A 10,952-nucleotide genomic window follows, 5' to 3' on the forward strand; every position below is an offset into this window, starting at 1 on the left:
TCAACCAGGTTTTTTACCAAATAAGCAGGATGGATTTCAAAAAGAAGTCAGATGCTCAAGACACTTGTAATGACCAGCAGAAGACACAATGAGGAACTCGCATTTTCAGATTTCATCATCAGCTTGTTATTAACAATCAATGCCAACTCATTTACACATTGGGTCAGTTTCAACAATCTGCAAGCCAAATCATCAAGGATGCTCGGTCACAGGTCAGGAATAGTTGGAGGTCATCATTGTATGTAATTTGGATGGAGTGCTCACAGATTTTCACCAATTGTGTTGGAGTATACCGTAAAAAGCGCTTTTGAAAACATGAAATTGTACCAAAGTCTGGCGCTTTACCACCTGAGTTATTGGGTTTGAACCAAACATTTGCTGGTTTACTTGTTCGTATATAACTACTATTATGTGTATCGACAATTTGCTCAAAACCCTTTACACTTTGTGGATGGAGCTCTTCATGTTTGCATGGTTTAAAAGCGATCGATAGTTGGCACATATGCTAGCTATCGAGTTAGATATGAGGACTAATGACATTCCCTGTGGGACGCCATACTTAAGCTGTGTCTCAAATGAGACATAACCAAAGACTTGGGATGTTTTATTACTCAAGTATGACTGGAACCAAAGAAGGACAGGGCCATGAAGTCCAAAGCTGTCAGACAACCACTGCAAAAGTATCCTGTGATCCACATCATTGAATGCAGTAGACATGTCATTCAAGTCATCTTTCCGATCGTCAATTGCTCTCGAAGGGATTCTTGAACAGCCAGAAGAGCACAATGATAGGCAGATTGAAGAGGTTTTCCCAAGCTGTTAGAATCCACAAAAGTGGCAACTTGATCTGGTGATCCAAGTAAGGTTTCTTCAGAATGGGGTGATTATAGCCTTACAAAATTCATAGGGAAATTGACTGGATGTAAGCAAATCATAGGCAATGCGACACAGTATACAAATGTAGGAATAATGGTGGACAACTGTTTATTATGAGCAAGGATGGGAGCCGGGGATGGGAGTGGGTCAAGATTACAGTTCTTGGTAAGGCATTTCGTGATGATATTTGTCAGATCTTCAGCAATAACATGCCGAAAAGCTGGCATACACAAATCCACAATGGTTAAACACTCTCACTTAAAACAAATTTATCCACTTCTTCACTGATATCTGATACATGATCAGTTTGTTTGTCACTGCAATCCAAGGACCCAGTACATGTATCTCATTGTTGCACAGTGGGCTGATTGGGCAAATATCTAATCACTGCACTTTATTTTGAAAAGGTTGAAATTTAAGCTGCTTCTCATTAATGTAGCAAACATTAAACTCAATTCCAGCTAATGTGCAGATATTTCATCTAGCAGGGATGACACAATCAATTTGTATAACATACAAGCAAACAAAAAAGGTAGATAACCATGTCTTATTACAATTTTTATCGCATAGCATAGTGGTTCACACCTTTACCTTTCACTCGCTTGGTCTTTGTTCGAAACCTGGTAGTGAGTCATTCTTTATTCTTTTTACTCTGGTCAGCAATGGTGCTTATTCCTTTGCAATACACACCTCTGAATAAAAATGAGCTCCACTACATGTTAAGGTGAGTCGGAGCCTTCTGGTCATTTTGTCCGATTTTAATTTGTTTAAATAATGTAAAGTTATGTATATTGATCTTATAGGAAATGTATCAAGAATCCGACTGATCACATTTATGTTTCCATAATGTATTGCAGGTATTCAGTTCCAACAAATTCTGTCAAAAACAAAAGTTTTCGCCATTTTCACCCTCCTCATGAAAATCATGCACATGGTGGAAAATAAAACCCATTACAAGGCTCATTGTGATCAAAAATACCATAAAGTTTTGCCTAATGGCACACTTGGACTCTTTTGCCTTGAGGTAAAATTAATGTGCAAAAAGAGAGCTCCCTCTGAAATTCCAACAAGAATTAAGGTTCTGTGGGATTTTTGGGGAGGGCTTTTTTAGGTTGTGTTTAAAATTCCACTTATGTCACCATTTATATCACCATTTAATAGACAAACATTATGGTATTTAACCAATACCATTCCCTTTGAGTGTGGGCTTTATTTTCTGCCGTATTTGAGCTCAAACATCCCGCCGCTATAGTTCATGTACCATTCTGACTTGCCTTTAAAAGTAATTTTATTATTCTATTTTATTTATATTATCATTTCAGTAATATTTTGTTACTACAGGTAAATTAAGTAATTCTTGGCCAAGCTGGAACATTCACGTAGCGTACTAAGCGTGTATACAATGTAAGGCGCGTGAATGCTTTCTGTACTTGTACAGATTTTTTGTTTAGCGCGGAGCCACTAGCGTTCATAATGTTGGCCACGAATTGCTTAATTTACCTGTAGTTAATACGTAAATGAACTTGAGCGTTACATTTTGTTATCAATTTGTGTCTACCACAAAGAGTGCATTTTTTTCTTTAACATATAAATTCATATAACTAATTCATTTGTCATTTTATGTTCCAAAAAGTTAAACATAACATTTTGGTAAAAAATTGGCAAAGGTTTCCAGAAAACCTTTAAATGTCGGGTTGAAATTTTACTGAAAAACATTCAAACATTATGTTTTGAAAAAATATTTTACAGAAATATTTTACAATTCATGTAAAACATTCTGACAACATTCTAATTTAATAATTATCCTGACATTTTAAATATTTTGACAACACCCAAAAAATATTTTGTATGTTTGCTGGGTTAGTTCAACATTTTTGGTAAAGAATAACAAGTTACAATTTGATGGTAATTGTACATTAATTTTGATCACTTTTGTTAAGAATACCAAGTTTATTGTAACTTTTTAATAATATGTATATTGCGTCATATTAGTAAATTTGTGTATATTTGGACAGCATTTATCAAATCAATGGTTTTTTTTCCTTTGAAAGCTTATGGTATGACCTTTTTACCAGTGATGACAATTTTAAATATCTATGATTTGATTCCATTGTATCAAAATGGATATCTGTTTTCCATTCACCAAGTTAATTCATAGCATCAAATGGATAGCAGCTATCCATTCACAGTGAATTCATAACATCAAATGGATAGCAGCTATCCATTCACCAAGTTAATTCATAGCATCAAATGGATAACAGCTATCCATTCACAGTGAATTCATAACATCAAATGGATAACAGCTATCCATTCACGGTGAATTCATAACATCAAATGGATAACAGCTATCCATTCACAGTGAATTCATAACATCAAATGGATAACAGCTATCCATTCACAGTGAATTCATAACATCAAATGGATAACAGCTATCCATTCACAGTGAATTCATAACATCAAATGGATAACAGCTATCCATTCACAGTGAATTCATAACATCAAATGGATAACAGCTATCCATTCACAGTGAATTCATAACATCAAATGGATAACAGCTATCCATTCACAGTGAATTCATAACATCAAATGGATAACAGCTATCCATTCACAGTGAATTCATAGCATCAAATGGATAACAGCTATCCATTCACAGTGAATTCATAACATCAAATGGATAACAGCTATCCATTCACAGTGAATTCATAGCATCAAATGGATAACAGCTATCCATTCACAGTGAATTCATAGCATCAAATGGATAACAGCTATCCATTCACAGTGAATTCATAACATCAAATGGATAACAGCTATCCATTCAAAGTGAATTCATAACATCAAATGGATAGCAGCTATCCATTCACCAAGTGAATTCTTGTACATTGAATGGATAACAGCTATCCGTTTAGCGAATTCATTGCATCAATGGATAATAGTTATCCATGTGAATTCAATGCATAAAATGGGTAACTGCTATCCATACATCATGACTTGATTTACATCAAATGAATTATGGCTATCCTTTCACGAAGTAGACGTGTGTGTATAATGTAGCTGCTCTCCAAAAAAGGCAAATTAGGAAAGTACCTAAGTACTCATGTTATTTACTCAATTGTAATTATTTATATGTATTGCTCCATAAGCTTGAATGGAATTTTGAACAAATAAAAGTTGTGAATGATAAAAAAAAACCGCATTGGCTATTGGTGTTAAATTACATTTTGTGTGTGTTTTTTGAGCAAGTATCACTTACGCAAGCAATATTATTTACAGCAATGTTTAAATAAGATGAAACAATGGTTACTTATGGAATCAGAATGAAATAAAAATCATATTGTATATTTTGTGTTCACTGACAATTATTAAATAGTTCTTTAGGAAATTTTAAATGATAAAAAAAAATATCAATGGATTTTAAGTTGAGTTTAAATATTCATTGCAGTTATATTTAATTTATTGCTTTGATTGAATCGGCTTAAAAAGTAAAGCTAATAATGTGATTGCAATTAAAATTTTACAGCAATTATGTAATATTTGTAGATGATGAAAACAAAAAACAGACCGAAATGGAAAGACAACATTATACATTCAAATAAGTGTATAAACAGATGGCTGAATAAATGTTTTGAATTCAGTTATATATCTTTCAATAAAGTTGTGCTTTCATATTGGTTTTGAAGTAATTATTTTAAAGAAAAGTGAAGATAATTAGAATAACAATAGCAATTTGACAACAATTTCTAAAATATCTAGGTGATGAAAAAAAAGATGGACTTAATTTTGTCCAGAATGAAAGTATAAGGTGTTTAATGCTGATATAGTAATAGGTAATATGGCAGTAGATTAGCTTGCTATAAAAATACCACTTCTTTATATAGGTTTCTGCCCCACCCCCACAAAAATAAAAGCGAAAAGTGCCCCTCTGACAAAAAATTGGGAAGGCAAATAAAAAAAGGGGGCAAGCCCATTTTCCACCAAAATCTTACGATCGTGAGCCACAGTAGTGCACATTGTCTAAATAAAGCCATGTATCTATCACCTCGTGATTATAAATGATATGTTGTGATCAAACAAAATCAGTCGGAAGGTTGATAATATGGTTTTTAGATAGAGCCCAACAACGACAATAAGTTCTTTTTTTGCATATTGTTTTGGAAACACCTGTTCATATCTTTGGTACCAAATGTTCAATTTCTATTGAATTTTCTGCAAAATGTAGCTTTGCAAATGCTTCATACAATCATGTAAAAATAAAAAATTAAATATGCCCGATTTCAGACTATTATGAATACACTTTGCTTTAAGGACCTCGTCCGAATCCTATTCATCAAACAAATCCGTATACCAAACAGATACAGGGATGTGGAAAGAGAGGATTGAATATAAACTTCATTGATGACTTCTTCCTTGATCCAAATACAGCAGAAATATATGGACCACTAGGTAAGAAGATACAAAGCTAAGATAAAACCTTTTAAGGTTGGTAACTATTTTAAACTGTCGCGATTTGGTAGTTCACAGCATCTTGCGAATGGTAGTGAGCTTTGGCAAAAATTGCATTGATCGAGTGTGTAGAAGAATTCAAATTTCACAGATATAGTTTTGCAGGTCCTTTGATTCTTGAGTTATGTTGTAAAGAGGGGCTGCGCCAATAAAAGGATTAGGGATTAATCTAATGTGATAATCACAACCAGGCACATGTAGCCTCCACGAGTGCAGAGACAGAGAGAGAGCCCATCCAGGCTCAGTGCACCTTAAGGGCACACAACTATGAATCAACTGGCGTAACTACCTCTTTCTCTCTTTTAGTCTTTTAAAGAAAAAAAAAGATCACTTTCCTCACAAGGAAGTGAGGATAACACTACTAAACAACTACTACTAACAACTGACTTGCAGAAACCAATCTAACAGCTTATGTGAATGAAGACACTGTTGGTTTAGAACACTCAAAATAGGCAATGTGCCAACAGTCAATAACATCAACAGTTCAAGAGTCTTTTTGTCTGCAATGACAAACTGACATTCAACATGAATGTAAAATGGTTCAAAGTTCAAAGAAGTAAACGTCAGTTCCAGAGTTTTCTTTTAGAATTCCAAATGACATACGTAAATCAGTTCAAAGTTCAATGAAGTGACCATATAGGAGGACACCGATGATGGATTAATTATTAATGTCATAGTACACAGTGACCTGTCCATTTAGTTTAACACATAGTCTTTCAGGTGCTCAGGAAGTTTGTGAGGGCGCGCGGAACGCCTTTGTGTGAGCAATGGTGGCATGATCTCAGGGCCAACCATACTAGCTTGGGGGATACTTTCACTAACCTCACTGCTGTTACCGGTACATGGATTAGAGTGTGCAACCAAACCGGAGGTATTGCTGGAGCTATGACCGCTATCGCGCAAGGGATCGCGAGGATCTGACTCAGAACTGGGGACCGAGTGATTAGCATTCCTGGGCAGGGGGTCACAAGTAGCAGGTGTGGACAACTCGCCAGGTATGAAAGGAGGCTCTGGAGGAGTACATTCAGGGACCACTTCAACAAACTCGGAATCCTCGGTGGGTGGAGACGACTTGGGAAAGGGACGAGAATCCAGGTCAGGATAATACTGGACCTTAAAGCACTCAGATTTCTTGATACGATAAGAAGTATTCCGAAGCTGAGAACCCACAAATTTGCGGATGTTGCACCACGGGCCTTCGATAGTAGTGACTAAGTAGCGATCTCTAGCATGAGATTTCTTGCGATCTGAGTAGAGGTAGACAAGATCACCAACCTCCAACTCTGCTGCTGGGGAGGCAGAGGCTAATGGGGCCTTTGAATGAGCACTGTGTGGGTGGTTGGCTTTTCGCAAGGCATGCTGGGCCTGAATCATTTGACAATCAGTGAAAGGAACCTGCTCATTGGTAAACTGGTCTCGCTGAAACCACATCTCACGGGCTGAAAGACCTCGGGATCTGATGCGAGTATTAAGGGCTGCAGTAGCAATGGCAAGTGATAATGCTGTAGCCGGACCACCTGTAGAATCTTGTCTGAGCAACTCATCTTCAAGCTCACGAATGGCTTTCTCAGCAACAGGATTCTTGTTATTATTTTTAATACGACCGATCTCAACCGATAGATGGTAACGTGTGAGAAGTTTGTCATTGGCAAGTCGAACAAACCCTGATGCTGGGTCAGTACGAATGACTGCAGGGGGGCCATCAAGTGGACGAAGTTCAATGCACAATTGAATCAGGGCATCACGCAACGTGCCATGTTGTTCATTCTCGACAATGCAAGAAGCTGTGTAGGACGTTGAGGTTTCGCGCAGCACAAGGACTAGCTGGCGGCTACGCTTCAGGATATCAGCTGCAAAAGAAATGCCAACTGCATCGGGAGGGTCACTTGAGGACTGCTCGATCAATGTCTTAGGGGCATTGGACAGAGAAGCACACTGGTGACAAGTTGATGTCACTTGATCAATAGCCTTGTCCATATCAAGAGCATAAAAGTAACGCTGGGTCACCAAACTGAGCTGATGTTTGGAGGGATGGTCAAGTTGGATGTGCAGGGCAGTGAGAAGACCATTTAAGACCTGTCTGGGAACAACAATACAATCGCGAGTTGGGGACAATGGTTGATCACGACGAACAACAAGTAGGCCATCTCTAGCGATAGATGCAACCTGCAAATAGCGCTTCACATCTTTGACAGAAGTAGCTTTCTTTGAAGGGCGAGTGCCCTGAACTAGATGAGCATGTGTTCGTCGCAGATCCGGGCATTCCTGCTGAATAGCATGCCAGGCTGCTTTGCTGGCAAAGGGAGCTTAGCTTTCCCGGACAGAATGTCATGTGCGGAAACACGAAGGACAGTTGCTTCCTCTTCACGTTTGATAAAGGAGCATATTTGACAAGTGGGCTCAGTGCAGTCAGGGCATTACGACTAGCAAAGTCTGAGGGGTGTTAGCTGATCCTGCAAGATGACGAACAGATGCTTGGAAACGACTGACAGTGGAGAGGAATGTGGACACGCGAGGACTGGCTGAAAACTCACCCCGGCAGAGCTTTTCATATGCCTGAACACAAGGTTTGCTGTCAGTGAGGATACATGTCTTGTGTTTGGACTGAATAACATAGGGACTGAAGTGCTTGGTGGAGGCAGAAATAGACAGCGCCTCAATTTCGCAGGGTAACCATGTTGGCTGTCGATCACGCAATTTAGCACTGAAGAACCCGGCGAGGAAGAGTTTGTCATTGCGGGAAATATACAATGTCGACCCAATGCTATGTTTCTTCACGGATCCATCAGTAATGATCCAAAGCTGATCATTGGGATGGGGAAGTGTGACTGCCCTAGCGGAAGACAGTGCTGCTTGAGCCTTGTGAAAAGCAGTATGCAGACTATCAGACCATGTAAGCTCTTCAGTTGATTAGTGCCCTGCAATAGCATCATCTAATGGGGCTACCAGACTGGCACAATTCTGAATGACACGGGCCAGAACCTTGTATGCACCGATGAAGGACCGCATGCCACCAACTTTGCTTGGAGGCGAGCAGCTGGAAAGTGTGGCGATGCTATGGGGGCTAGCACAAAGGGTTCCATTTGACCAAATCCAACCCAGAATTACTGTCTTTGGGGGGCAAATGACTGTTTTGGAAGCAGAAAGACGTAACCCAGACTTAGACAAAGCTTGCAAAACTTGACGCCAATTCTCAACAAGTTCATCCACAGTATTACCACCACAGTACAAGTCATCAGCGAGTTTTGCTACGACACCTTTCTCTAAGAGGTCACCAAAGACACGACACATCAGTTCCTCAAGGGCTGTTTCAGAACCTGGCATACCCATGGCACACCGTGTATACACACGCACCCCACGAAAGGGAGTTGCAACACCACAGTATTTCATGGACTCATGGGATAAAGGGATTTGGTAGAAAGCACTAGTCAAGTCAGTGGCAATCAAATACTTCCATTTGGCAATTGAACGCAATGTTGAGTCCACATTGGGCATTAGAGAGGGTTGTGGCTTGCTATATCTACCGACATCAGCAAATGCAGTAACCAGACGAAAGCCTCCATTAGGCTTCTTGACAAGAAAGGACGGGTTAAGGTATTCGACGCACACACCGACATCTTCAGGTCTAGCAAAGACGCCTGCTTTTCCAAGCTGATCAAACTTTGATTGCAACTCTTGGAGTTTATCCTGTGCATACAATGGGAGACGACCTTTGCCAATTTGCGTTGAGGGGGTTGGACCGGTCCCATATTAACCACAGATTTGAAAGGGCCGACAGCACCATTGTAACCTGGGAAACTAGGGTCAAAAACCTCATCGTACTCATCGAGAAGACTGCGGAAGTTGGATTGCTCACAAGTGCCAAGTATACCATCTGGGTCAAGGGCAACAGCAGCTGAGTAGTTAACCGGTAAACTGGGCTTTGGGACATTGACTGATGCTGCTGCAGCAGTGTGTGATGGCTTAGAAGTTAGTGATGGTGAAAAAACAGTGTGTATCTGGCCAAGATGTTCATGCTTTCTGATGACAAGTGGCACACCAGTATTGTTGGGAATGCGAACCCTGCCTGCAATACTTGTGATTACATCAGGCTTGGGCCAGGCTTGTTTGGGCGGTAGGAACCTACCGAGCGGGGTATCAACACGGGGCTCAATGGCAAAAGTAGCATCTGATTCAACGATGTCTGCAGGGAGATTTACCTCAACGTATGAGCCTGGCCATATGGTAGTGTTTTGAGAAGGTCCACGAAGTATATGGGCACGACGAACAGTGTGCTGGGATTTGGGGCTCTTGTTGGCGCCATAAGTGATAATTGTACCATCTGTCAAGATGATTTGGTTCTTAGCAGGGCGAATTGCGACATCATTGCATTTCATGAAGGGAATACCTGCAAGGATTTCTTCGTCAAGGTCTCTAACAACTAGACCTTTAAAGACAAAGGAGTGTCTGTCACGAGTAAAGGTGAGGGTTGTTTCCCCAACTACCTTAAGAGGGGATGACCCATCAGCTTGACGGGCAGACTGCGAACTCTGATGAATGGGGCATCCTAGTCGTTGGCCAGTGTTTTCGCGAATGAGATTACCAGTGGATCCACTGTCAATGGTGATGCGGACCGCATGGTGCTTGTGGAATGCATCTACATAAGGAGACTGATCAACATGAATTCGCAGCGCTGTCTGAACATTGGGCTGCGCACTAAGGTCAGATTGGTCAACAAAGGCGCATGCTAAATCCGAGTCGCTGTCACAATCATCAAGGATGTTAAGCTGACGAGCGCGGGCCAGGTATTTTCTGTCCTTTTCAGGGAGGTACGAGCACTCGCTTAAGAAATGCGCATGGTCATGCCGACCAGCTTGCTCACACAGAGGGCAGGATTTACCAAATGATTTCTTAGCTTTCAATTTAGGCATCGGTCTACGCTGACTACTAGTGCGCATGCTGCGAGCAGCATCGTTTGAGCTCAGCTCATCCAGGAGCGAATCCAGAGCTTGAGAAATTTCGGCTTTGATAGAAGCCAAGGTGCGGGATCTTAGCTCTGTACCGTACCGCTGCTTTACTAATCGGGGCAGATCAGGGTTTATAAGACGCAACCACGTTAACACTACAAAGTTTTCGAGTGTAGGCGTAATCTCCTCATCTTCATCGATGACTTGGTCATGGTGACTGATGCCGCCTCCTTCACGCATGAGGTTGTCTTCGGTGAATGCTACTAGACGCTGGTACAAGTCCTCTGGCCGTTCATCAGGGCCAAGGGTAATATTGTTGAACTCTAGGAAGTGGCCACCTGTTGTTTGGAAGCCAAAATGGAGACGGATGGCTTGCCATATTTTTTTCAGGCTGGTGCAGTTTTTGAGTATTGTATTTCGTGAGATAATTGGACAATAGTTGGCTATTTGTCCAAGCATAAGCTCCAATGCAGCATTTTTCTGGACTGCTGTTTTCCTTTGGGCTTCCTGTATGTCCTCACCGTCGTTAGTGAGACCTCGAAGAGGGAAGTTTTTGACTTTTGCCCCATACCGCTCCTTCAACCAAGTAGGGAGAAAAGCTTGGGTCTAATGACAGTGTATACTGGAGGT

This window comes from Amphiura filiformis, chromosome 19, assembly GCF_039555335.1.
Source record: "Amphiura filiformis chromosome 19, Afil_fr2py, whole genome shotgun sequence".
In the NCBI taxonomy this organism is placed as follows: Eukaryota; Metazoa; Echinodermata; class Ophiuroidea; order Amphilepidida; family Amphiuridae; genus Amphiura; species Amphiura filiformis.